This window comes from Ranitomeya imitator, chromosome 1 (assembly GCF_032444005.1).
Source record: "Ranitomeya imitator isolate aRanImi1 chromosome 1, aRanImi1.pri, whole genome shotgun sequence".
NCBI lineage: Eukaryota > Metazoa > Chordata > Amphibia > Anura > Dendrobatidae > Ranitomeya > Ranitomeya imitator.
Genome location: NC_091282.1, coordinates 144,353,945 through 144,380,617, shown reverse-complemented (window position 1 = coordinate 144,380,617; position 26,673 = coordinate 144,353,945).

The following is a 26,673-nucleotide window of genomic DNA, read 5'->3' as shown; positions in this document are numbered from 1 at the left end:
GGTCTGCCACCATTGGTACGGTACAGTCAAAATTTCTTCTGTCCGTTACCTTGATCTGTTCTTTGTCATCATATTCTGTCATGGCATTTGTGGATTCATTCGCTGCCCTGAATTTGATGGACTTGGAGTATGCTAAGCGTTGTGGGTTTCTCTTAGAGCCCTTGCAGTGTCCTATTCCATTGAGAGGAATTGATGCCACGCCATTGGCCAAGAATAAGCCTCAATACTGGACCCAGCTGACCATGTGCATGGCTCCTGCACATCAGGAGGTTATTCGCTTTCTAGTGTTGCATAATCTGCATGATGTGGTCGTGTTGGGGTTGCCATGGCTACAAGCCCACAATCCAGTATTAGATTGGAAATCCATGTCGGTGTCCAGCTGGGGTTGTCAGGGGGTACATGGTGATGTTCCATTTCTGTCAATTTCGTCATCCACCCCTTCTGAGGTACCAGAGTTCTTGTCTGATTACCGGGATGTATTTGATGAGCCCAAGTCCGATGCCCTACCTCCGCATAGGGATTGTGATTGTGCTATCAATTTGATTCCTGGTAGTAAATTCCCAAAAGGTCGACTGTTTAATTTATCCGTGCCTGAGCACGCCGCTATGCGCAGTTATGTGAAGGAATCCCTGGAGAAGGGGCATATTCGCCCGTCATCGTCACCATTAGGAGCAGGGTTCTTTTTGTAGCCAAGAAGGATGGTTCGCTGAGACCTTGTATAGATTACCGCCTTCTAAATAAGATCACAGTTAAATTTCAGTACCCCTTGCCATTGTTATCTGATTTGTTTGCTCGGATTAAGGGGGCTAGTTGGTTCACCAACATAGATCTTCGTGGTGCATATAATCTGGTGCGAATCAGGCGAGGAGATGAATGGAAAACTGCATTTAATACGCCCGAGGGTCATTTTGAGTATCTAGTGATGCCATTCGGACTTGCCAATGCTCCATCAGTGTTTCAGTCCTTTATGCATGACATCTTCCGAGAGTACCTGGATAAATTCCTGATTGTGTACTTGGATGACTGTTGTGAATTCTGTGGCTGAGTTCACTTCTGTGGTCACAAGTGGTATTGCAGTCTCTGGGCTTCCTCCCTCAGGTGTTTTGGTGAGCTCGTTGGCTGCTTTGCTATTTAGCTCCACCTGAGTCTGTCTTCCTTGCTCCTTGTCAATGTTCCAGTGTTGGATCTGAGCTACTGCATCTTTCCTTGGGCCTGCTGCTCTGCTAGATAAGTGCTTCTAGTTTGTTTTCTGTTTTTTCTGTCCAGCTTGTTATTATCTTTTGCTGGAAGCTCTGAGAAGCAAAGGGGTGCACCGCCGTGCTGTTAGTTCGGCACGGTGGGTCTTTTTGCCCCTTTGCGTGGTTTTCGTTTTAGGGTTTTTTGTAGACTGCATAGTTCTCTTTGCTATCCTCGCTCTGTCTAGAATATCGGGCCTCACTTTGCTGAATCTATTTCATTCCTACGTTTGTCTTTTCATCTTGCTAACAGTCATTATATGTGGGGGCTGCCTATTCCATTGGGGTATTTCTCTGAGGTAAGTCAGGCTTGTATTTCTATCTTCAGGCTAGTCAGCTCCTCAGGCAGTGCCGAGTTGCATAGGTAGTTGATAGGCGCAATCCACTGCTGCTTCCAGTTGTGTGAGGATAGTTCAGGTACTGCAGTCTACAGAGATTCCACGTCTCAGAGCTCGTCCTATTGTTTTGGGTTATTGCCAGATCTCTGTATGTGCGCTGATTACTGCACGCTGTGTTGCCTGATTGCCAGCCATAACAGTACAAGGAGCCAATCAATGATTTCCAATAGAGGGAAAAAAGAAATCCTGACATCATTTTTTTTTCTTAGCTCTGTCTTCAGTCTTTTTTTTCCCCTAGACATTAGAGTGCTTCAGGACACAGCTGTGGACATGGATATTCAGGCTCTGTGCTCCTCAATGGATAATCTCGTTGTAAATGTACAAAAGATTCAAGATACTATTGATCAGAAATCGATGCTAGAACCAAGAATTCCGATTCCTGATTTGTTTTTTGGTGACAGAACTAAGTTCCTGAGCTTCAGAAATAATTGTAAGCTATTTTTGGCCTTGAAACCTCATTCTTCTGGTAATCCTATTCAACAGGTTTTGATTATTATTTCTTTTTTGCGCGGCGACCCACAGGACTGGGCGTTTTCTCTTGCACCAGGAGATTCTGCATTGAGTAATGTTGATGCATTTTTCCAGGCGCTGGGATTGCTTTACGATGAGCCTAATTCAGTGGATCAAGCTGAGAAAAATCTGCTGGCTTTATGCCAGGGTCAGGATGATGTAGAAGTATATTGTCAGAAATTTAGAAAATGGTCAGTACTCACTCTGTGGAATGAATCTGCACTAGCGGCTTTGTTCAGAAAGGGTCTCTCTGAAGCTCTTAAGGATGTAATGGTGGGATTTCCTATGCCTGCTGGTTTGAATGAGTCTATGTCCTTGGCCATTCAGATCGGTCGTCGCTTGCGCGAGCGTAAATCTGTGCACCATCTGGCGGTATTGTCTGAGAGTAAGCCTGAGCCTATGCAGTGCGACAGGACTATGACTAAAGTAGAACGGCACGAACACAGACGTCTGAACAGACTGTGTTTCTATTGTGGTGATTCTACTCATGCTATTCCTAATTGTCCTAAACGCACTAGGCGGTTCGATAGCTCTGCCGTTATTGGTACTGTACAGTCCAAATTCCTTTTGTCCATTACCTTGATGTGCTCTTTGTCATCATATTCTGTCATGGCGTTTGTGGATTCAGGCGCTGCCCTGAATCTGATGGATTTGGATTATGCTAAACGTTGTGGATTTTTCTTGGAGCCTTTGCGGTGTCCTATTCCGTTGAGAGGAATTGATGCTACACCTCTGGCCAAGAATAAGCCTCAGTACTGGGCCCAGCTGACCATGTGCATGGCTCCTGCACATCAGGAAGTTATTCGCTTTTTGGTACTGCATAATTTGCATGATGTGGTCGTGTTGGGGTTGCCATGGCTACAAACCCATAATCCAGTATTGGATTGGAACTCTATGTCGGTAACCAGCTGGGGTTGTCAGGGAGTACATGGTGATGTTCCATTTTTGTCTATTTCGTCATCCATTCCTTCTGACATCCCAGAGTTCTTGTCGGACTTTCAGGATGTATTTGAAGAGTCCAAGTCTGATGCCCTTCCTCCGCATAGGAATTGTGATTGTGCTATCGATTTGATTCCTGGTAGTAAATTCCCTAAGGGTCGTTTATTTAATTTGTCCGTACCTGAACACACCGCTATGCGCAGTTATGTGAAGGAGTCCCTGGAGAAGGGACATATTCGCCCATCGTCGTCACCATTGGGAGCAGGGTTCTTTTTTGTAGCCAAGAAGGATGGTTCGCTAAGACCGTGTATTGATTACCGCCTTCTTAATAAGATCACTGTTAAGTTTCAGTATCCCTTGCCATTGATTTCTGACTTGTTTGCTCGGATTAAGGGGGCTAGTTGGTTTACTAAGATTGATCTTCGTGGTGCGTATAATCTGGTGAGAATCAGGCAGGGAGATGAATGGAAAACGGCATTTAATACGCCCGAGGGTCATTTTGAGTATCTGGTGATGCCGTTCGGACTTGCCAATGCTCCATCTGTTTTTCAGTCTTTAATGCATGACATTTTCCGTGAGTATCTGGATAAATTCTTGATTGTTTACTTGGATGACATTTTGATCTTCTCAGATGATTGGGAGTCTCATGTGAAGCAAGTCAGAATGGTTTTCCAGGTACTGCGTGCTAATTCCTTGTTCGTGAAGGGATCAAAGTGTCTCTTCGGTGTGCAGAAAGTTTCATTTTTGGGGTTCATCTTTTCCCCTTCTACTATCGAGATGGATCCGGTTAAGGTTCAGGCCATCCAGGATTGGACTCAGCCGACATCTCTAAAAAGTTTGCAGAAATTCCTGGGCTTTGCTAATTTTTATCGTCGCTTCATCTGTAATTTTTCTAGCATTGCCAGACCATTGACTGATTTGACCAAGAAGGGTGCTGATTTGGTTAATTGGTCTTCTGCTGCCGTGGAAGCTTTTCAGGAGTTGAAGCGTCGTTTTTGCTGTGCCCCTGTGTTGTGTCAACCTGATGTTTCTCTTCCGTTCCAGGTCGAGGTTGATGCTTCTGAGATTGGTGCAGGGGCGGTTTTGTCACAGAGAGGTTCTGGTTGCTCAGTGTTCAAACCATGTGCTTTCTTTTCCAGGAAATTTTCTGCTGCTGAGCGTAATTATGATGTGGGCAACCGAGAGTTGCTGGCCATGAAGTGGGCATTCGAGGAGTGGCGTCATTGGCTTGAGGGTGCTAAGCATCGCGTGGTGGTTTTGACTGATCATAAGAACCTTACTTATCTTGAGTCTGCCAAGCGCTTGAATCCTAGACAGGCCCGTTGGTCGTTATTTTTTGCTCGTTTTGATTTTGTGATTTCATACCTTCCGGGCTCTAAAAATGTGAAGGCGGATGCTCTGTCTAGGAGTTTTGTGCCCGACTCTCCGGGGTTATCTGAGCCGGCGAGTATCCTCAAGGAAGGAGTCATTGTGTCTGCCATCTCCCCTGATTTGCGGAGAGTGTTGCAGAAATTTCAGGCTAATAAACCTGATCGTTGTCCGGCCGAGAAACTGTTCGTCCCTGATAGGTGGACTAGTAAAGTTATCTCTGAACTTCATTGTTCGGTGCTGGCCGGTCATCCAGGAATCTTTGGTACCAGGGAGTTGGTTGCTAGATCCTTCTGGTGGCCATCTCTGTCACGGGATGTGCGTGCTTTTGTGCAGTCCTGTGGAATTTGTGCTAGGGCTAAGCCCTGCTGTTCACGTGCCAGTGGGTTGCTTTTGCCCTTGCCGGTCCCGAAGAGGCCTTGGACACATATTTCGATGGATTTCATTTCTGACCTTCCCGTTTCTCAAAAGATGTCTGTCATTTGGGTGGTCTGTGATCGCTTTTCTAAAATGGTCCATCTGGTGCCCTTGGTTAAATTGCCTTCCTCCTCTGATTTGGTGCCTTTGTTCTTCCAGCATGTGGTTCGTTTACATGGCATTCCTGAGAATATTGTTTCTGACAGAGGTTCCCAGTTTGTCTCGAGGTTCTGGCGAGCCTTTTGTGGTAGGATGGGCATTGACCTATCTTTCTCCTCGGCCTTCCATCCTCAGACTAATGGCCAGACCGAACGAACCAATCAGACCTTGGAAACATATCTGAGATGTTTTGTTTCCGCTGACCAGGATGATTGGGTGTCATTTTTGCCGTTGGCTGAGTTCGCCCTTAATAATCGGGCCAGCTCGGCTACCTTGGTCTCTCCATTTTTCTGCAATTCTGGGTTCCATCCTCGTTTCTCTTCAGGACAGGTTGAGTCTTCGGACTGTCCTGATGTGGATTATGTGGTGGACAGGTTGCAGCAGATCTGGACTCAGGTAGTGGACAATTTGACCTTGTCCCAGGAGAAGGCTCAGCTTTTCGCTAATCGCAGACGCCGTGTGGGACCCCGACTTCGTGTTGGGGATCTGGTTTGGTTATCTTCTCGTCATATACCTATGAAGGTTTCCTCTCCTAAATTTAAACCTCGTTTTATTGGTCCGTATAGGATTTCTGAGATTCTCAATCCGGTGTCTTTTCGTCTGACCCTCCCAGACTCCTTTTCCATACATAATGTATTCCATAGGTCGTTGTTGAGGAGATACGTGGCACCTATGGTTCCATCTGTGGAGCCTCCTGCCCCTGTTTTGGTGGAGGGGGAATTGGAGTATATTGTGGAGAAGATTTTGGATTCTTGTGTCTCTAGACGGAAACTCCAGTATCTGGTCAAATGGAAGGGTTATGCTCAGGAAGATAATTCCTGGGTTTTTGCCTCTGATGTCCATGCCCCAGATCTTGTTCGTGCCTTTCATGTGGCTCATCCTGGTCGGCCTGGGGGTTCTGGTGAGGGTTCGGTGACCCCTCCTCAAGGGGGGGGTACTGTTGTGAATTCTGTGGCTGAGTTCACTTCTGTGGTCACAAGTGGTATTGCAGTCTCTGGGCTTCCTCCCTCAGGTGTTTTGGTGAGCTCGTTGGCTGCTTTGCTATTTAGCTCCACCTGAGTCTGTCTTCCTTGCTCCTTGTCAATGTTCCAGTGTTGGATCTGAGCTACTGCATCTTTCCTTGGGCCTGCTGCTCTGCTAGATAAGTGCTTCTAGTTTGTTTTCTGTTTTTTCTGTCCAGCTTGTTATTATCTTTTGCTGGAAGCTCTGAGAAGCAAAGGGGTGCACCGCCGTGCTGTTAGTTCGGCACGGTGGGTCTTTTTGCCCCTTTGCGTGGTTTTCGTTTTAGGGTTTTTTGTAGACTGCATAGTTCTCTTTGCTATCCTCGCTCTGTCTAGAATATCGGGCCTCACTTTGCTGAATCTATTTCATTCCTACGTTTGTCTTTTCATCTTGCTAACAGTCATTATATGTGGGGGCTGCCTATTCCTTTGGGGTATTTCTCTGAGGTAAGTCAGGCTTGTATTTCTATCTTCAGGCTAGTCAGCTCCTCAGGCAGTGCCGAGTTGCATAGGTAGTTGATAGGCGCAATCCACTGCTGCTTCCAGTTGTGTGAGGATAGTTCAGGTACTGCAGTCTACAGAGATTCCACGTCTCAGAGCTCGTCCTATTGTTTTGGGTTATTGCCAGATCTCTGTATGTGCGCTGATTACTGCACGCTGTGTTGCCTGATTGCCAGCCATAACAGATGACATTTTGGTCTTCTCGGATGATTGGGAGTCTCATGTGAAGCAGGTCAGAACAGTTTTTTAGGTCCTGCGTGCTAATTCTTTGTTTGTGAAGGGATCAAAGTGTCTCTTTGGTGTGCAGAAGGTTTCATTTTTGGGGTTCATCTTTTCCCCTTCTACTATCGAGGTGGATCCTGTTAAGGTCCAAGCCATCCATGATTGGACTCAGCCGACATCTCTGAAAAGTCTGCAAAAGTTCCTGGGCTTTGCTAATTTTTATCGTCGCTTCATCTGCAATTTTTCTAGTATTGCCAAACCATTGACCGATTTGACCAAGAAGGGTGCTGATTTGGTCAATTGGTATTCTGCTGCTGTGGAAGCTTTTCAAGAGTTGAAGCGTCGTTTTTCTTCTGCCCCTGTGTTGTGTCAACCAGATGTTTCTCTTCCGTTCCAGGTCGAGGTTGATGCTTCTGAGATTGGAGCAGGGGCTGTTTTGTCGCAGAGAGGTTCTGATTGCTCAGTGATGAAACCATGCGCTTTTTTTTCCAGGAAGTTTTCGCCTGCTGAGCGAAATTATGATGTGGGCAACTGAGAGTTGCTGGCTATGAAGTGGGCAATCGAGGAGTGGCGTCATTGGCTTGAAGGAGCTAAGTATCGCATGGTGGTATTGACTGATCATAAGAACTTGACTTATCTTGAGTCTGCTAAGCGGTTGAATCCTAGACAGGCTCATTGGTCGCTGTTTTTTGCCCATTTTGACTTTGTGATTTCGTACCTTCCGGGCTCTAAAAATGTGAAGGCGGATGCTCTGTCTTGGAGTTTTGTGCCCGACTCTCCGGGTTTGTCTGAGCCGGTGGGTATCCTCAAGGAAGGAGTAATTGTGTCTGCCATCTCCCCTGATTTGCGGCGGGTGCTGCAAAAATTTCAGGCTAATAAACCTGATCGTTGTCCAGCGGAGAGACTGTTTGTCCCTGATAGGTGGACCAATAAAGTTATCTCTGAGGTTCATTGTTCGGTGTTGGCTGGTCATCCTGGAATCTTTGGTACCAGAGAGTTAGTGGCTAGATCCTTTTGGTGGCTGTCTCTGTCGCGGGATGTGCGTGCTTTTGTGCAGTCCTGTGGGATTTGTGCTTGGGCTAAGCCCTGCTGTTCTCGTGCCAGTGGGTTGCTTTTGCCCTTGCCGGTCCCGAAGAGGCCTTGGACACATATCTCTATGGATTTTATCTCTGATCTTCCCGTTTCTCAAAAGATGTCAGTCATTTGGGTGGTCTGTGATCGCTTTTCTAAGATGGTCCATCTGGTACCCTTGTCTAAATTGCCTTCCTCCTCTGATTTGGTGCCATTGTTCTTCCAGCATGTGGTTCGTTTACATGGCATTCCAGAGAATATCGTTTCTGACAGAGGTTCCCAGTTTGTTTCAAGGTTTTGGCGAGCCTTTTGTGGTAGGATGGGCATTGACTTGTCTTTTTCCTCGGCTTTCCATCCTCAGACTAATGGCCAGACCGAACGAACCAATCAGACCTTGGAAACATATCTGAGATGCTTTGTTTCTGCCGATCAGGATGACTGGGTGTCCTTTTTGCCTTTGGCTGAGTTCGCCCTTAATAATCGGGCCAGCTCGGCTACCTTGGTTTCACCATTTTTCTGCAATTCTGGGTTCCATCCTCGTTTCTCTTCAGGACAGGTTGAGTCTTCGGACTGTCCTGGTGTGGATACTGTGGTGGACAGGTTGCAGCAGATTTGGACTCATGTAGTGGACAATTTGACCTTGTCCCAGGAGAAGGCTCAACGTTTCGCTAATCGCAGACGCCGTGTGGTTCCCCGACTTCGTGTTGGGGATCTGGTTTGGTTATCTTCTCGTCATATTCCTATGAAGGTTTCCTCTCCTAAGTTTAAACCTCGTTTCATTGGTCCGTATAGGATTTCTGAGGTTCTTAATCCTGTGTCTTTTCGTCTGACCCTTCCAGATTCTTTTTCCATACATAACGTATTCCATAGGTCATTGTTGCGGAGATACGTGGCACCTATGGTTCCATCTGTTGATCCTCCTGCCCCGGTTTTGGTGGAGGGGGAATTGGAGTATATTGTGGAGAAGATTTTGGATTCTCGTGTTTCTAGACGGAAACTCCAGTATCTGGTTAAATGGAAGGGTTATGCTCAGGAAGATAATTCCTGGGTTTTTGCTGCTGATGTCCATGCTCCCGATCTTGTTCGTGCCTTTCATGTGGCTCATCCTGGTCGGCCTGGGGGCTCTGGTGAGGGTTCGGTGACCCCTCCTCAAGGGGGGGTACTGTTGTGAATTCTGTGGCAGAGCTCCCTCCTGTGGTCACAAGTGGTACTTCGGCTGATTCTCTCTGTGAGCTTCTGTTGGTGGAGGGAAGTGGTACTGCGGCTTCTGAGTTTCCTCCCTCAGGTGATCTGATGAGGTCGTTAGGTGCTTCTCTACTTAACTCCACCTAATGCTTTGATCCTGGCTTCCTGTCAATGTTCCAGTGTTGGACTTGCTTTTCCCTGGATCATTCCTGTGGCCTGCTGCTCTGCATAGCTAAGTTCTTCTTTGCTATTTGTTTGCTATTTTTTCTGTCCAGCTTGTCTAATTTGTTGCTGGAAGCTCTGGGACGCAAAGGGTGTACCTCCGTGCCGTTAGTTCGGTACGGAGGGTCTTTTTGCCCCCTTTGCGTGGTTTTCTTTAGGGTTTTGTGTAGACCGCAAAGTTGCCTTTTCTATCCTCGCTCTGTTAAGAAAGTCGGGCCTCACTTTGCTGAATCTATTTCATCTCTACGTTTGTCTTTTCATCTTAACTCACAGTCATTATATGTGGGGGGCTGCCTTTTCCTTTGGGGTATTTCTCTGAGGCAAGGTAGGCTTATTTTCTATCTTCAGGCTAGTTAGTTTCTCAGGCTGTGCCGAGTTGCATAGGCAGAGTTAGGCGCAATCCACGGCTGCCTCTAGTGTTGTTTGGAGAGGATTAGGGATTGCGGTCTGCAGAGTTCCCACGTCTCAGAGCTCGTTCTATGATTTTGGGTTATTGTCAGATCACTGTATGTGCTCTGACCGCTATGTCCATTGTGGTACTGAATTGCCTTTCATAACACTAAACGATCATGTTTGTGGAAAAAATATGTTTTTTTATTTTTACGCACGGGCGGTATAAACTTCTGTGATGCACTTGGGGGATAAAAGTGCTCATCACAAATCTAGATAAGTTCCTTAGGGGGTCTAGTTTCCAAAATGGGGTCACTTGTGGTGGGTTTCCTCTGTTTAGGCACATCAGGGGCTCACCAAACACGACATGGCGTCCGATCTCAATTCCAACTAATTTTAGCTTGAAAAAGTCTTATGGCGCTCCTTCCCTTCTGAGCCCTGCCATGCGCTCAAACCGTGGTTCCCCCCACATATGGGGTATTGTCTTACTCAGGACAAATTGGACTACAACTTTTATGGTCCAATTTCTTCAGTTACCCTTGTGAAAATAAAAAATTGGGGACTAAACGATAATGTTTGTGGAAAAAATATGTTTTTTTATTTTTACGCACGGCCGGTATAAACTTCTGTGAAGCACTTGGGGGATAAAAGTGCTCATCACACATCTAGATATGTTCCTTAGGGGGTCTAGTTTCCAAAATGGGATCACTTGTGGGGGGTTTCCACTGTTTAGGCACATCAGGGGCTCACCAAACACGACATGGTGTCCAATCTCAATTCCAGCTAATTTTAGCTTGAAAAAGTCTTATGGTGCTCCTTCCATTCTGAGCCCTGCCATGCGCCCAAACAGTGGTTCCCCCCCACATATGGGGTATTGTCTTACTCAGTACAAATTGGACTACAACTTTTATGGTCCAATTTCTTCAGTTACCCTTGTGAAAATAAAAAATTGGGGACTAAACGATCATGTTTGTGGAAAAAATACGTTTTTATATTTTTACGCACGGGCGGTATAAACTTCTGTGAAGCACTTGGGGGATAAAAGTGCTCACCACACATCTAGATAAGTTCCTTAGGGGGTCTAGTTTCCAAAATGCGATCACTTGTGTGGGGTTTCCACTGTTTAGGCACATCAGGGGCTCACCAAACACGACATGGCGTCCGATCTCAATTCCAGCTAATTTTAGCTTGAAAAAGTCTTATGGCGCTCCTTCCCTTCTGAGCCCTGCCATGCGCCCAAACAGTGGTTCCCCCCCACATATGGGGTATTGTCTTACTCAGGACAAATTGGACTACAACTTTTATGGTCCAATTTCTTCAGTTACCCTTGTGAAAATAAAAAATTGGGGACTAAACGATCATGTTTGTGGAAAAAATTCATATTTTTATTTTTACGCACGGGCGGTATAAACTTCTGTGAAGCACTTGGGGGATAAAAGTGCTCACCACACATCTAGATAAGAAAAAGTCTTATGGCGCTCCTTCCCTTCTGAGCCCTGCCATGCGCCCAAACAGTGGTTCCCCCCCAAATATGGGGTATTGTCTTACTCAGGACAAATTGGACTACCACTTTTGCAGTCCAATTTCTCCTGTTACCTTTGGGAAAATAAAAAAATTGTTGCTAAAAGATCGTTTTCATGACTAAAAAGTTAAATTTTCATTTTTTCTTTCAACATTGCTTTAGCTCTCATGAAGCACCAGAAGGGTTTATAAACTTCTTGAATGTGGTTTTGATGGTGTCACTTTTGGGTATTTTTTGCTATATAGACCCCTAAATGTGAGGTGGTCCCTAAAAAAAATGGTTTTGTAAATTTTGTTGTAAAAATGAGAAATTGCTGGTCAACTTTTAACCCTTATAACTCCCTAACAAAAAAAAAAATTTGTTTCCAAAATTGTGCTGATGTAAAGTAGACATGTGGGAAATGTTAATTATTAAGTAATTTGCGTGACATATCTCTGTGATTTAAGGGCATAAAATTTCAAAGTTGGAAAATTGCGAAATTTTCTAAATTTTCGCCAAATTTCCATTTTTTTCACAAATAAACGCAGGTAATATCAAAGAAATTTTAGCACTATCATGAAGTACAATATGTCACGAGAAAACAATGTCAGAATCGCCAAGATCCGTTGAAGTGTTCCAGAGTTATAACCTCAAAGGGACAGTGGTCAGAATTGTAAAAATTGGCCCGGTCATTAACGTGCAAACCACCTCCGGGGCTTAAGGGGTTAAACATAATTTTTTTTGTTACGAAGCTAGAAGGGTTAAAAAAGTTGATCAGCAATTTCTCATTTTTCTAAAAAACATTACGGAAGCATTTTTTTATGGACAACATCACATTTGAAGTGAATTTGATGGGCCTATATGACAGAAAATACCCCAAACTAACACCATTCTAAAAAACTGCACCCTTCAAGGTGCTAAAAAACCATATTCAATAATTTTACTAACCCTTCAGGTGATTCACAGGAATTAATGAAATGTGGAAGGAAAAAAAATAACATTTAACTTTTTCCCTCAAAAATGTTAATCACCACATTTTGAAAAGGGTAACAGGAGAAAATGCACAATAATTTTTTTGTGCAATCTCTCTTGAGTATGCCAATACCCCATATGTGGTGGAAAACTACTGCTTGGGCGAATGGCAGGGCTCAGAAAGGAGGAGCACTGCTTAAGTTTTGGAATGTGAAATTGGCTGGAACCGGTAGTTAACGCTATGTCGCGTTTGAAAGGCCCCTGATATGCCTAAACAGTGGAAATTCCCCACAAATGACTCTATTTTGAAAACTAAACCCCTCAAGGAATTTATCTAGATGTGCGGTGAGGACCTTGAACCATGAAGTGCTTCACAGAATTTTATAATGTTGAGCCGTGAAATTAAAAAAATCTAATTTTTCCCACAAAAATGTTATATTAGCCCCATTTTTTTCACAACAAATAAAAGGAGAAATTGGATGTCAAAATTTGTTTTTCAATTTTTCCTAAATATGCTGATACTTCATATTTGTTTGAAACCGACTGCTTGGGCGCGTATCAGGGCTCAGAAAAGAAGGAATGCTATTCTGTGGGTGTTTTCCAGAAACAAGCAGCAGTGGATGTTGCTGAGTGAAAATTGCAAACTGCCATTGTAGTGACCAGTACGTTGTAGTGACCAGTACATTATGCCCAGCTCATGCTTCTGGAAGCACGCACCTGCAAATTAGGTGGGCTGTCATTGCTCTAGAAATTATAAACATCTGGTTTAGGCACACTGTGGCGCTCAGAAAGGAGGGAGGTATTTGGATTTGGGAACGCAGAGTTCATTGGATTTCTTTAGTGGGGGTGAGAAGCCATAACGCTTTTACAGAGCCTTTGCACTCAGAAACATGAAAAGCCCTCTAAATTTCCATTAACCGATCATGGACCTGAGTGGGTTTTTTGTTGTTGATTGAGTTGAAGCTTTTAATGGGAACATTTTAAAGAACATTTGGGATCACATTAATCCTGTAAGAATGTTGTGGAAGGACCTGAAGCGATCAGTTCATTGGAGAAATCCCTGCAACATAACAGAGTTGAAGCTATTCTGATGGTAGGAATGGGACAAAATCCCTACAAGCCGATGTGCAGGAATAATCAAAAAATTACAAGAAACCTTTAGATGCAGTTATTGTTACTCAAGTGAGTCACACCAGATACTGAATACAAAGGTTCACATATCTTTGCCACTTACAGATGTGATATTAGATCACTTTCCTCATGTATAAAATTATAATGTCTAATAGTTTTGACTCATTTGTGTGATTTGGTTCTTTTTATCTAATTTTAGAACTTGTGTGAAAATCTGATGAAGTTTTAAGTCAAATTCATTCAGAAATATGGAAAATTCTGAAGGGTCCACAAACAAACAATTTCAAGAGTGCGACTGAGAGAGATGAAGTGAATATTGAATTTTTCCAATTTTAAATAACAAATATATAATTTACAGAATATCCATTTGAACAGACTTATCAACTATAAAAATAATTTGTATTCACATGTCACTTGTACAACAATCGTTTTATTTCTTATGCCCTCTTATGACTTTTATTAAGGTCCTATAAGGTTTAGTTGAGATTCCCATTGTTCGAACGGTAAGTATTCTTGCTGTGAAAAGTAAAGAAAAGCTATTTTTTGCTAATATATCTGCCAATAGAAAACTAGGAAAAGCAACCAAGCAGTTTTATAAAGGTATTATGGATATGGTGTTCCTAGGAGCTGAGGACAAGTGACCTGGTTATTGTCAAATTAAAATCATATTTCCGCCATATTTTCTCTAGCTTTATAATGTTGTACTTTGTCGAAGCTCTAGTGAATGGCCTTTTATGCCCTTCACTGGGGCTAAAGTCACATGAACCTGGCCTAATACACATTTTAATAATCATAAAGTCTATATCTACTGTCAATGACAGAATTGTACTCTATGCAGCATGTTAAGTTCATGTCCCATGTTCTTCCATCTTGCTCTCTTGCGATGATTTCTCTTGAGTCACCTATGTCCCTATGGACATAAACCTCGCTTTAAGTTTGAGCGCTGTCTTCATTATAATGATCACTTATGTCAGTAGAACACCTTCCATGTTTCAATAAGAGAGAAGTGAGTGATGTTGAAAGCATTCAGCCTCAGCACAAATATAGTATGACCTACGGCACAACCTCTTTGTCTGCTAGGAAATGTTCAAAAAGTTGTTGTAGAATTCATGGTGACTATTTTAAGCTATAAGAACTAGCGGGAAAAAAAAAGATTCCAATATTTCTATATATTCGGTGATTTATATGCTGAAATTTTAAAAGCCTTGCAAATAAATATAGCAGTACCGCAATTTAGGATGTGGCTGCATCTTTGCATTTGCAGTCATCTTTTGCATTGCAGTCACATCAAATTTGTCCCCGCTGTAAATGAGCAACTCGATTCAATGCAAATCGAATTTGTTGAATTCTATGAAATTCGCAGATCCCAGCAAATTCGAACAATATAAAATTAAATTTCAACGAATCACAAAAAAATGCCTGCCACCATTTTACACATTACAGAAGATTGCATGACCCACAGAAGACTCACATAACCTCAGGTGTGTCTCCATAATGTATTGCAGCTATCATATCACATAATATAGTGCAACCAATCAGGAGGGACTATAATTGCCTGTATAAAAGCCAAGACAGGGAATGCAGCAGGTAATTGTATGCTGATTTAGGATAGACAGAGGCTGATAAAGCTCCCAGCTTAGCAATAAAAGTAGGAAGAAGAAGCTCTAAAACATTGGACGAATACTCCAGACAGTAATGTGTTGTACAATTGTAGTGGTGAAGAATAGAATAGCAGTTTGCAAATAGTGGATACTAGTGATAGCAAGAGTGAGAGATATGAGAGATGCCAGCAACAGTAACAATCTGTGATTGATCAGTGATATGGTGTGGCTGACATTTGCCCTGTTGCATTTGAATAATAATTTCACAACAGAATGAACCAACAGCAACACAGTTGGTTTGAGTCAGTGTACTACAGAGGTGGGTCTGCCTAATCATAAATGATTAAGGAGTAGAGATGATAGGTTCGATCCACAGAGTTTAGAGTTAGAGTCAAATTTTCTGAAATTTATATATTAAGCAAACACTTTGAGATTCAGTTCGCGGTTAACAGAAAAGGAAACTTGCACAACACCATTTCCCACACTGCTACAACATCAGAGAGGTGGCTAATATTTAATTTGTGTTGCCATGCAGGCTTCCCAATTATGCCCAGCAGCTATGACATCTTGTAGATTTTCATACCTTGTGCAGTGTGGGTCAGTACCTGGGCCTTCATAGATCAGTGGTTCCCAGTGGAGCACCGTTTGTACGTCAGAGTCATTTTCCATCTCCACATTCACTGTGTAAGTCTCTCTTTTCTGTAGAATGTAAGCTCTTATGGTCATCAGGGTCCCCTCTATCTCACGTATAGAGTGTAAGCTCTTAAGGTCAGCAGTGTCCTCTCTTTCCTGTAGAGTGTAAGCTTTTATGGTCAACAGGGACCTCTCTCTCTTGTAGAATGTAAGGGCTTATGATCAGTTGCCCCCTCTCTCTCTTCCCAAGGTGTATTTTCTGATCGATTACAAACTCCAATTTATTTGCCGCAAATCATACTTTCTGGGAAAATTAAGCAAAGATGGTGAACTTCAATTTGAAAAGATCTGCTCATCTCTATTAAGGAGAATTTTGAGCAAATTTTAAATGATAAAAAAATAAAAAGTCTGTTAATGCGCTGTATGAATAAATGGATTATTGGCTCTTACCGGTTACCATCTGTTTCTATGGTGAGGTCACTTTGACATTACTAAGGCTCTGTTGGCTTTAAGAAACTTGAAAGAGGTTGGATACAGTCACAAGAGACCTCAGAGTGTTACACAAGTCTTTGCAATGTAATTGGAGGATTTGAAGTCTTGTAAGTTGCAACCAAATCAAATTTTGGGGAAAAATTTGTCAAACCTGGCGAATTTTAATAAATGTCTGAGTGGTCTGTGTTCTACTCTACAGTGAAGTTCTAAAACGTCACTGCTTATAATGAAAAGACCTCTCAGGAAGGGTGTGCTACCTTCATCATTGAAAAGGAAATATCCCTTTGAGGATGAGGATACTGCTCTATGGGATGAAACACCAAAAATAGATTTAGGAGTGGCCAAGTCATCTAAGAAATCTTCTTTGCCCTTTAAGGACATGAGGACACTTAAAGATTCCTTGGATAAGAAGGCAAATAGTTACTGAAAAAGTGCCTGGGAATTTTCGGCAGTAGCGCTAAAGCCGTATATATCTGCAACCTCTACAGCTAGATTCATGATAATCTGGCTAGATCAATTGAAGAGTCAACTGAAATATAAAGTCACAAAAGGGAACATATTGGCACAATCCCATTAATGCAAGGAGCAGTGTGTTAGGGGTCGAGTTCCCACTTCTGCAAAGGGGGAATCTTGGGCCATGTCCGCTGCAGTCTCCCATTCTTCTCCTGCCGCAGTGGAGCCTGCTCAGCGGAGACGTTGGTCCCAGCGTCTCGCTCAGTCTGACTCTGTGCAAAGGGTTACTGCTGCTTTTCCAGCTTCTGCCATTGAAGCCAATGTTGGGCAGCGGCGAGCAGACACTTTTGGGACTAAGTCCTGCTTTTCCCCTTCTGAGCATGCCCAGGGTAAGATCTCTCATTGGAGATCGAGGGTCACATGCTTAGATACTGCAGCAAGACCCATTGGTTCTCCAGGAAGGTCCAGAAGTTCCTCAGGCTCTGTGGTTGTCTATCATTGGTCCTTCTAGGAAGGTCCTGTATGTGCTGCAGCTATATAAGGTTCGCATGGCCGCACGGCCATGCGCTAGTATCAAATCTAAGTTTTGTGCTTTGCGCCTGTGTGGTTATGTGAAAATGTATTCAGGGACCCGGCTGAAATAAGCCCCTAGAATACCGGCACCTCCGGTGAGGAGATTGTATGAGTGTGTTCAGGGACCCGGCTGAAATAAGCCCCTAGAATACCGGCTTCTCCGGTGAGGAGATTGCGTGTTGCATAACCACTGACTGCTATCAGCTTGTCAGTAAGCTTGTGCTCCTGTGAGGCTAACAGGCCGCAGTGCTTTCCTTTCACGGCTACTCTGTGAGGTAACAGAGCTAGTCTATACCGCCAAACAGTGCCGCCATTCGCTAGCAGCAGGTTCCTCCTGCACAGTGGACCCCGGGCTGCGAACGCACCATTTATAATAAACATCTCTATTTACTCGGTGCGTTCTGCTAGCCCTAACACAGTGGCATTCCTAGTAGATTCATCTGCAGATTTGGAGAGAATTGCGGCTAGGTCAGCAGTTCTCTCAAATACAGCCCAAAGAGTCCGGTGGTTTAAATGCTAGCAGGGGAATTGCAAAAAAATCCAAACTGTGTTCTATCACATGTGAAAAGGAGTATCTGTCGGGTTCAGTACTTGATGACAAGGCTATGGATAGGAAGAAGCAACTTCCTAATTGGTCCATCTAGTCTTACAAGAGATCCTTTTGAAAGAGGATATATGGTGGCAGGAGACCTTCAAGAGATCAAGAAGGTCCCTCCTCGAAGAGTAAAAAGTCATTTTGGTGACTCCATTCTCAATCTGGGGGAAAGGCTTCCCCTTTTCCATCCTGCCTGGGTGAGAATTTTGTGAAGCAGTGAATTCTCAATATAGTGGAGACTGTAATTCCTGATTGTTCCCCCACAGACCCTTTATGGTAACAGCTACTAGGAGGTCTCAGAGTTTTTTTTTATGAAGAAGCCAGACACGTATTTCAGGACTATCATCAAACTGAAAATGTTAAACAAGTTCCTAAGAGCCCTGTCTTTTAAGATGGAATCCATAAAATCAACCTAAAGGACACATACTATCATGTCATATTGGTGATCCTAACATCTGCTAGTAGGGTTAGTGACATTCAGGCCTTGTCGGTTAGTGCTCCTTTTATGCAGGTCTTAGATGACAGGGTTATTTTAAAATCAGACCCAGCTTGCCTTCCTACAGTAGATTTGCCACTAGGTTCCATAGAAAATAGGAGGCTGTCCTCCCTTCCTTCTGCGCTAACCCCAAGAATTCTAGGGAATAAAACTTTCACACCTTAGACATTAGAAGATGCCCGATAGGATATGTCTCAGCCACAAAGTCATGGAGAAGAAGTCAGTCGTTATTCATGTCATTCCAGGTCCCCAAAACGGGATGAACATTTCAATAGATACTTTAAGTAAGTGGATTAGAGATGATATTAGATTAGCCTATTCCGGAAGTGATAGTACAGCTTTAGGGGATCTGAGATTTCACTCGACATGGGCCATTGCAACCTTCTGGGCAGAGAAAGTGAACGTGTCTAACAACCAGATGTGTAAGGCTGCAACGTGGTCCTTTCCTTCCACATTTTATAAATACTATAGGCTTGATTTATTGCCCTCTACTGATCTATCCTTTGGGACAAGGGATCTACAAGTGGTGGTTCCTCCCTAGGGTTGATGTGTTTCTCTGTATATCTCTTGTGGTGCTGTCGTGGGTGAAAGCAAAAGACAAAATTACTTCCTGATAATGGGAGTTTCTAGAAACCGTGACATCACCATAATAATCCCCCCAGTCACTAATTATGGGTGTGTACTAGTTGAAGGGGTGTGCAGTTCATGTGGTGTGGAAGGTATTACGGTTGGTGATGGTATTTATGTTGTATATTACTGTTAATAGAGGTCGTCTCATGCTCTGTAACCCAACTGATGCAGGGGAGAAGTTACGCCCGTTTATTCGGTAGGTATTCTGTTCTTGATGGGTGGATTCTCTCTCGTAGTGCTGTCATGGGTTCTGGAAAATTAGTATGAACAGAAAAATTACACCCTACATAAAAAATATTTGATAATCTGAAAGAGAGAAAATTTTACAGCTCTTTACACTGCATATACAAAAACCAAAAAAAGATGCTTGCTCAGGAACTGATCTAAAAGGAAATCTGTCACCAGGTTTTCACTACTTAATTGGATAGCAGTATAGTATAGGGAAAGAGACCCTGATTCCAACAATGTATGACTTAGTTTACTGGGTGCAACAGTTGTGACACAATCAGAGTTCTTAGATGTAGCATGTAACAGAACTCTGAAAGCTAACCCAGCACCAATACCTCTGATTCACATCTTTCTGTGTACATTGTCTATTGATAGTAAGCTACTTATCACTGCTGAGGACATAATTGGTCTAGCAGACAAGCAAGACTAAAGGTACCTTCACACTGAGCAACTTTACAACGAGAACGACAATGATCCGTGACGTTGCAGCGTCCTGGATAGCGATCTCGTTATGTTTGACACGCAGCAGCGATCAGGATCCTGCTGTGACATCGCTGGTCGTTGCTGAAAGTCTGGAACTTTATTTGGTCGTCAGGTCGGCGTGATTCGTCATGTTTGACAGCAAAAGCAAAGATACCAGCAATGTTTCTTCATGGAGCGAACAACCAGCGAGAACGATAAGTACATCACAGGATCGCTCCTGCATCGTTCTGGAGCTGCTGTGTTTACCGTCTCCTAGCGACCTAAACAGCGACGCTGCAGCGATCGGCATCATTGTCTATATCGCTGCAGCGTCGCTAAATGTGACGGTACCTTTAGTCTGGGCAGTGATAATATCCTGCTGATAAAATCTCTTTTTATGGAAACAAAAGTACACTTAAGTTACACATCACTGAAATCAGTTTATCCCTACCTAATGCAGTCCCTAAAATAGATAACAAAAATGTCCATATTTCAAATGAGTGTTGTAACCTTGTTTTTATTTTCTCTAATTAATATGTACCCATTAATAATAATAATCTTTATTTTTATATAGCGCTAACATATTCTGCAGCGCTTTACAGTTTGCACACATTATCATCACTGTCCCCGTTGGGGCTCACAATCTAAATTCCCTATTAGTATGTCTTTGGAATGTGGGAGGAAACCCACGCAAACACAGAGAGAACATACAAACTCTTTGCAGATGTTGTCCTTGGTGGGGTTTGAACCCAGGACTCCAGCGCTGCAATGCTAACCACTGAGCCACCGTGCTGCCCGTTTTGGTCTGTTGGCATGTCTATTAGTGATGAGCGAATATATTCGTTACTCGAGATTTCTCGAGCACGCTCGGGTGTCCTCCAAGTATTTTTTAGTGCTCGGAGATTTAGTTTTCATCGCCTCAGCTGAATGATTTACAGCTATTAGCCAGCATAAGTACATGTGGGGGTTGCCTGGTTGCTAGGGAAACCCCACATGTAATCAAGCAGGCTAGTAGCTGTAAATCATCCAGCTGAGGCAAAAAAAAATAGATCTCCGAACACTAAAAAATATTCGGAGAACACCCGACCGTGCTTGGGAAATCTCGAGTAACGACTCGAGTATATTCGCTCATGTCTATGCTTTTTTTTAACCCCTTAGCGACCGCCGATACGCCTTTTAACGGCGGCCGCTAAGGGTACTTAAACCACAGCGCCGTTAATTAACGGCGCTGTGGAAAAAGTCCATAGCGCCCCCCAGAGGCCGATTTTCTCCGGGGTCTCGGCTGCCGAGGGTAGCCGAGACCCCAGAGAACATGATTCGGGGGGTTTTTAACCCACCCCGCATTTGCGATCGCCGGTAATTAACCGTTTACCGGCGATCGCAAAAAAAAAAAAAAAAGCGATCTCTTTTTAATTTCTCTGTCCTCCGATGTGATCGCACATCGGAGGACAGAGAAAAGGGGTCCCAGGTGGCCCCCCAATACTCACCTAGCTCCCCCGATGCTCCTCGTGTCTCCTGGTGGGCGCCGCCATCTTCAAAATGGCGGGCGCATGCGCAGTGCGCCCGCCGGCCGGCACCGGGAGAATCTTTGGGGTCTCGGCTGCCTGGGGTAGCCGAGACCCCAAAGAGCACGATCGGGGTCGGTATTACCGACCCCTGTTTTGCGATCGCCGGTAATTAACTGTTTACCGGCGACCGCAAAAAAAAAAAAAAAAAAAAAGTAAAGTGTAATTCTCTGTCCTCTGATGTGATCGCACATCAGAGGACAGAGAAATAGGGGGATTCGGGGACCCTAGCATACTCACCTAGGTCCCTGGATCCTCTTGCTGCTCCTCCTGGCCGCCGGCAGCAGAACATGGCGGACGCATGCCCAGTGCGCCCGCCATCTGTCTCCATCTGCCGGCCGGCAGGAGAACAGCAGTTGGGGCTAAAATTAGGGGTAGGGTTAGGGTTAGGGTTAGGGGTAGGGTTAGGGTTAGGGTTAGGTTAGGGTTAGGTTAGGGGTAGGGTTAGGGGTAGGGTTAGGGGTAGGGTTAGGTTAGGGTTAGGGGTAGGGTTAGGTTAGGGTTAGGGTTAGGGTTAGGTTAGGGTTAGGTTAGGGGTAGGGTTAGGGGTAGGGTTAGGTTAGGGTTAGGGTTAGGGGTAGGGTTAGGTTAGGGTTAGGGGTAGGGTTAGGGGTAGGGTTAGGGGTAGGGTTAGGGTTAGGGGTAGGGTTAGGGTTTGGTTAGGGTTAGGTTAGGGGTAGGGGTAGGGTTAGGGGTAGGGTTAGGGGTAGGGTTAGGGGTAGGGTTAGGTTAGGGGTAGGGGTAGGGTTAGGTTAGGGGTAGGGCTAGGGTTGGGGCTAAATTTAGGGTTAGGGTTGGGGCTAAATTTAGGGTTAGGGTTGGGGCTAAACTTAGGGTTAGGCTTCTTTCACACTTGCGTCGGTACGGGGCCGTCGCAATGCGTCGGCCCGACATACCGACGCACGTTGTGAAAATTGTGCACAACGTGGGCAGCAGCTGTAGTTTTTCAACACATCCGCTGCCCAATCTATGTCCTGGGGAGGAGGGGGCGGAGTTACGGCCACGCATGTGCGGTCAGAAATGGCGGATGCGACGTACAAAAAAACGTTTCATTGAACTTTTTTTGTGCCGACGCTCCGCCAAAACACAACTGATCCAGTGCACGACGGACGCGACGTGTGGCCATCCGTCACGATCCATCGGCAATACAAGTCTATGGGCAAAAAACGCATCCTGCGGGCACATTTGCAGGATCCGTTTCTTGTCCAAAACGACGGATTGCGACGGAATGCCAAACGACGCAAGTGTGAAAGTAGCCCTAGGGCTAGGGTTAGGGTTGGGGCTAAAGTTAGGGCTAGGGTTGGGGCTAAAGTTAGGGTTAGAGCTGGGATTAGGGTTAGGGTTTGGATTAGGGTTCGTATTAGGGTTAGGGTTGGCATTAGGGTTACGCTTAGGATTAGGGTTAGGTTTGGGATTAGGGTTAAGGTTAGGGTTGTGATTAGGGGTGTATTGGGATTAGGGTTAGGTTTGAGGTTAGGGTTGAGATTAGGATTAGGGGTGTGTTGGATTTAGGGTTTTGATTAGGGTTATGGTTAGGGTTGACATTAGGGTTGTTTTGGGGTAAGGGTTGTGATTATGGTTAGGGTTAGTGATTAGGATTATGGATGAGGTTGGGATTAGGGTTAGGGGTGTGTTGGGGTTAGGGTTGGAGCTAGAATTGGGGGGTTTCCACTGTTTAGGTACATCAGGGGGTCTCCAAACACGACAGCCAATTTTGCGCTCAAAAAGTCAAATGGTGCTCCCTCCCTTCTAAGCTCTGCCGTGCGCCCAAACAGTGGGTTACCCCCACAAATGGGGCATCAGCGTACTCGGGATAAATTGGACAACAACTTCTGGGGTCTAATTTCTCCTGTTACCCTTGTGAAAATAAAAACTTGGGGGCTACAAAATCTTTTTTGTGAAAAAAAAAATATTTTTTATTTTCACGACTCTGCATTCTAAACTTCTGTGAAGCACTTGGGCATTCAAAGTTCTCACCACACATCTAGATAAGTTCCTTGGGGGGTCTAGTTTCCAAAATGGGGTCACTTGTGGGGGGTTACTACTGTTTAGGTACATCAGGGGCTCTGCAATCGCAACATAATGCCCACAGACCATTCTATCAAAGTCTGCATTCCAAAAAGGCGCTCCTTCCCTTCCGAGCTCTGCCGTGCGCCCAAACAGTGGTTTACCGCCACATATGGCGCATCAGCGTACTCGGGATAAATTGGACAACAACTATTGCAGTCCAATTTCTCCTGTTACCCTTGTGAAAATAAAAACTTGGGGGCTACAATATCTTTTTTGTGGAAAAAAAAATATTTTTTATTTTCACGGCTCTGCATTATAAACTTCTGTGAAGCACTTGGGCATTCAAGGTTCTCACCACACATCTAGATAAGTTCCATGGGGGGTCTAGTTTCCAAAATGGGGTCACTTGTGGGGGATTTCTACTGTTTAGGCACATCAGGGGCTCTCCAAACGCGACATGGCGTCCGATCTCAATTCCAGCCAATTCTACATTGAAAAAGTAAAACGGCACTCTTTCTCTTCCAAGCTCTGCGGTGCGCCCAAACAGTGGTTTACCCCCACATATTGGGTATCGACGTACTCAGGAGAAATTGCACAACAACTTTTGTGGTCTAATTTCTCCTGTTACCCTTGTGAAAATAAAAATTTGTGGGCAAAAATATCATTTTTGTAGAAAAAATGCAATTTTTTTTTTTCACGGCTCTACGTTATAAACTTCTGTGAAGCACTTGGGGGTTCAAAGTGCTCACCACACATCTAGATAAGTTCCTTAAGGGGTCTAGTTTCCAAAATGGTGTCACTTGTGGGGAGTTCCCACTGTTTAGGTACATCAGGGGCTCTCTAAATGTGACATGGTGTCCGATCTCAATTCCAGCCAATTCTGCATTGAAAAAGTCAAACGGCGCTCCTTCACTTCTAAGTTCTGCGGTGCGCCCTAACAGTGGTTTACCCCCACATATGGGGTATTGGCGTATTCAGGAGAATTTGCATAACAAAATTTATGGTTACATTTCTGTTTTTACACTTGTGAAAATAAAAAAAATGGTTCTGAATTAAGATGTTTGCAAAAAAAAGTTAAATGTTCATTTTTTCCTTCCACATTTTTTCAGTTCCTGTGAAGCACGTAAAGGGTTAATAAACTTCTTGAATGTGGTTTTGAGAACCTTGAGGGGTGTAGTTTTTAGAATGGTGTCACACTTCATTATTTTCTATCATATAGACCCCTCAAAATGACTTCAAATGTGATGTGGTCCCTAAAAAAAAATGGTGTTGTAAAAATGAGAAATTGCTGGTCAACTTTTAACCCTTATAACTCCCTAACAAAAAAAAATTTTGTTTCCAAAATTGTGCTGATGTAAAGTAGACATGTGGGAAATGTTATTTATTAACTATTTTTTATGACATATCTCTCTGATTTAAGGGCATAAAAATACAAAGTTTGAAAATTGCAAAATTTTAAAAATTTTCGCCATATTTCCGTTTTTTTCATAAATAATCGCAAGTAATATCGAAGAAATGTTACCACTAACATGAAGTACAATATGTCACGAAAAAACAATGTCAGAATCAGCGGGATCCGTTGAAGCGTTCCAGAGTTATAACCTCATAAAGTGACAGTGGTCAGAATTGCAAAAATTGGCCTGGTCATTAAGTACCAAATTGGCTCTGTCACTAAGGGGTTAAACCAAATGTCCTCAAAAATAGCAAAAAAACAGAGACGTGTCTAACCTGTATTTGAGCCGAGTCACAGATCAAACTCCCCATTGGAATTGATGGGTCTGTGAAATATATGAACACCATTTTTTTTTTTTTTTTTACTTAAATGGGTTGGAGAAGTCCTGAATTTTTTTTTTGCATGGAAGAAGAATGGATGCAACACATATGGTAAAAATGAACAGTGTGACCAAAAATTGATAAAACTCATTCTTTCAGGAAAAGGATATGTGAATGGGGCATTACTCCCTTAGGAGCCAGCATAGATTTGCCCCCAAAATGCACCATTTTACCATGTTACCATTTTTCTGTCTTTCAACTGGATTCATGTGTTGGGAACGTGGAGAAACACACCCTTCAAAGTGAATATGCTTTTTCTACTTTTGGAGAGTGCAGTTAATGATGACGTTTTGGTGCAATTTTTACGTGTGTACTTACTACCGACAATATTTGGCTTAATTGATGTAAAAAAACTGGAAAAATGCATTGATAAACTTACCCCATAGTATATAGTATAGTCTTTAAGGGGGTTGTCCAGTCTAAAACAACAAGTCTGCAGTGACTGTCACGCGCATGGGACACTGACGGTTTTAGAACTACTGTAGACTTGTCATTTTAGACCGGACAACCCCTTTAAAGTTAATTTAAAATCACACTACAGGCCAATGTTAATATTTGGAACTTTTTGAATTATTCTAATTTTACAATTTATCAAATTTTTCAAATACAACTGCAAAAAAGAGGGTTAAAAAAAAAAAATTGTAAAAATGTGTAAATCTCCAATATTCAAATCTTTTATCATAAGGACTAATATACCCAAGCTGATATTAAATATGATATATACAAAAAATTGAGGGTTAGCAAAATGGCATAAAGCAAGTTTAGAACCAACCTGGGATACAAATACATTTTGATTTCAAACTGGATTGTGGATAGAACTCTCACGTATTTTATGAGCCAGGTAATTCATTAGATTGCAAAAAAAAAAAATGGGTAAAGAAGTACAGAAGTGAATAATGCGAGCTGCAATGTAATGATTAAACAAAAGAACATTTCAATGTGTCTCTAACAGCCTCAGCTTATCGCTAAAGTGGCTTTGTGAATGACAAAGGTTGAGCAGCACTGCCTTAAGGGCATTGTTAATATCTAGATTATGTAGAGAATTGGCGATGAGAACAGACATGAAGATTGACAGTCCTCAGGACTCACTCCATTACTTGCTACTATTGAGCTCTTGCCTCTCATTCTCATGTCATACTGTGCAACCTTCTTACCAACTGTATCCGTTTAACCCTAAGTGGGCCAAATATTTGATATTTAGCCTCCCATTCTGTTTTGGAACCAGCTTATAAAATGATGTGAAACGCACCAGTGCCATACCGTACAATGAAATCCAAAAGTCAATGCAATCTTTGGCTAGTTATGCGTTATATAGCTGCAATTCCTTAATGTACTTCTTAGTACATCTCTAAGTTATTCTTGATCAGTTAGGCTAGCTTCACACTAGCTTTCGGCAGGGCTGCGGACGGCAGCCTTCTTCCTCCGTGAAGCTACGCCCACTGCTGTGCCTCTTCCTTCAGCTTCGCTTACGTCTGCATGTGTTCTGCGTACCCTATCTTTAACATTAGGTACGCAGGCCATGCGGATGTATGCGGATGCCTTTGCATGCTTTGTTTTGAAGCTGCGCTGACCGCAACAAAATGCAACATGTTGCGTTTGATACAGGTCAGCGCAGCGTCAAGATGACGCATGCGGAGGCAACCGCATACATCCGTATGGCCTGCGCACCCAATGTTAAAGATAGGGTACGCAGAACGCATGCAGACATAGGCGGAGCTGAAGGCAGAGTTGCGGCAGTGGGCGGGACTTTATGGAGGAAGAAGGCCGCCCTGCCGAACGCTAGAGTGAAGCCTGCCTTACATGGTGGCCCAATGGTCTCCTACCTTCTTATCACTGGAGGGCATTTCTTGTTCTTTACCCTTATCAGCCGTTCCTACTGT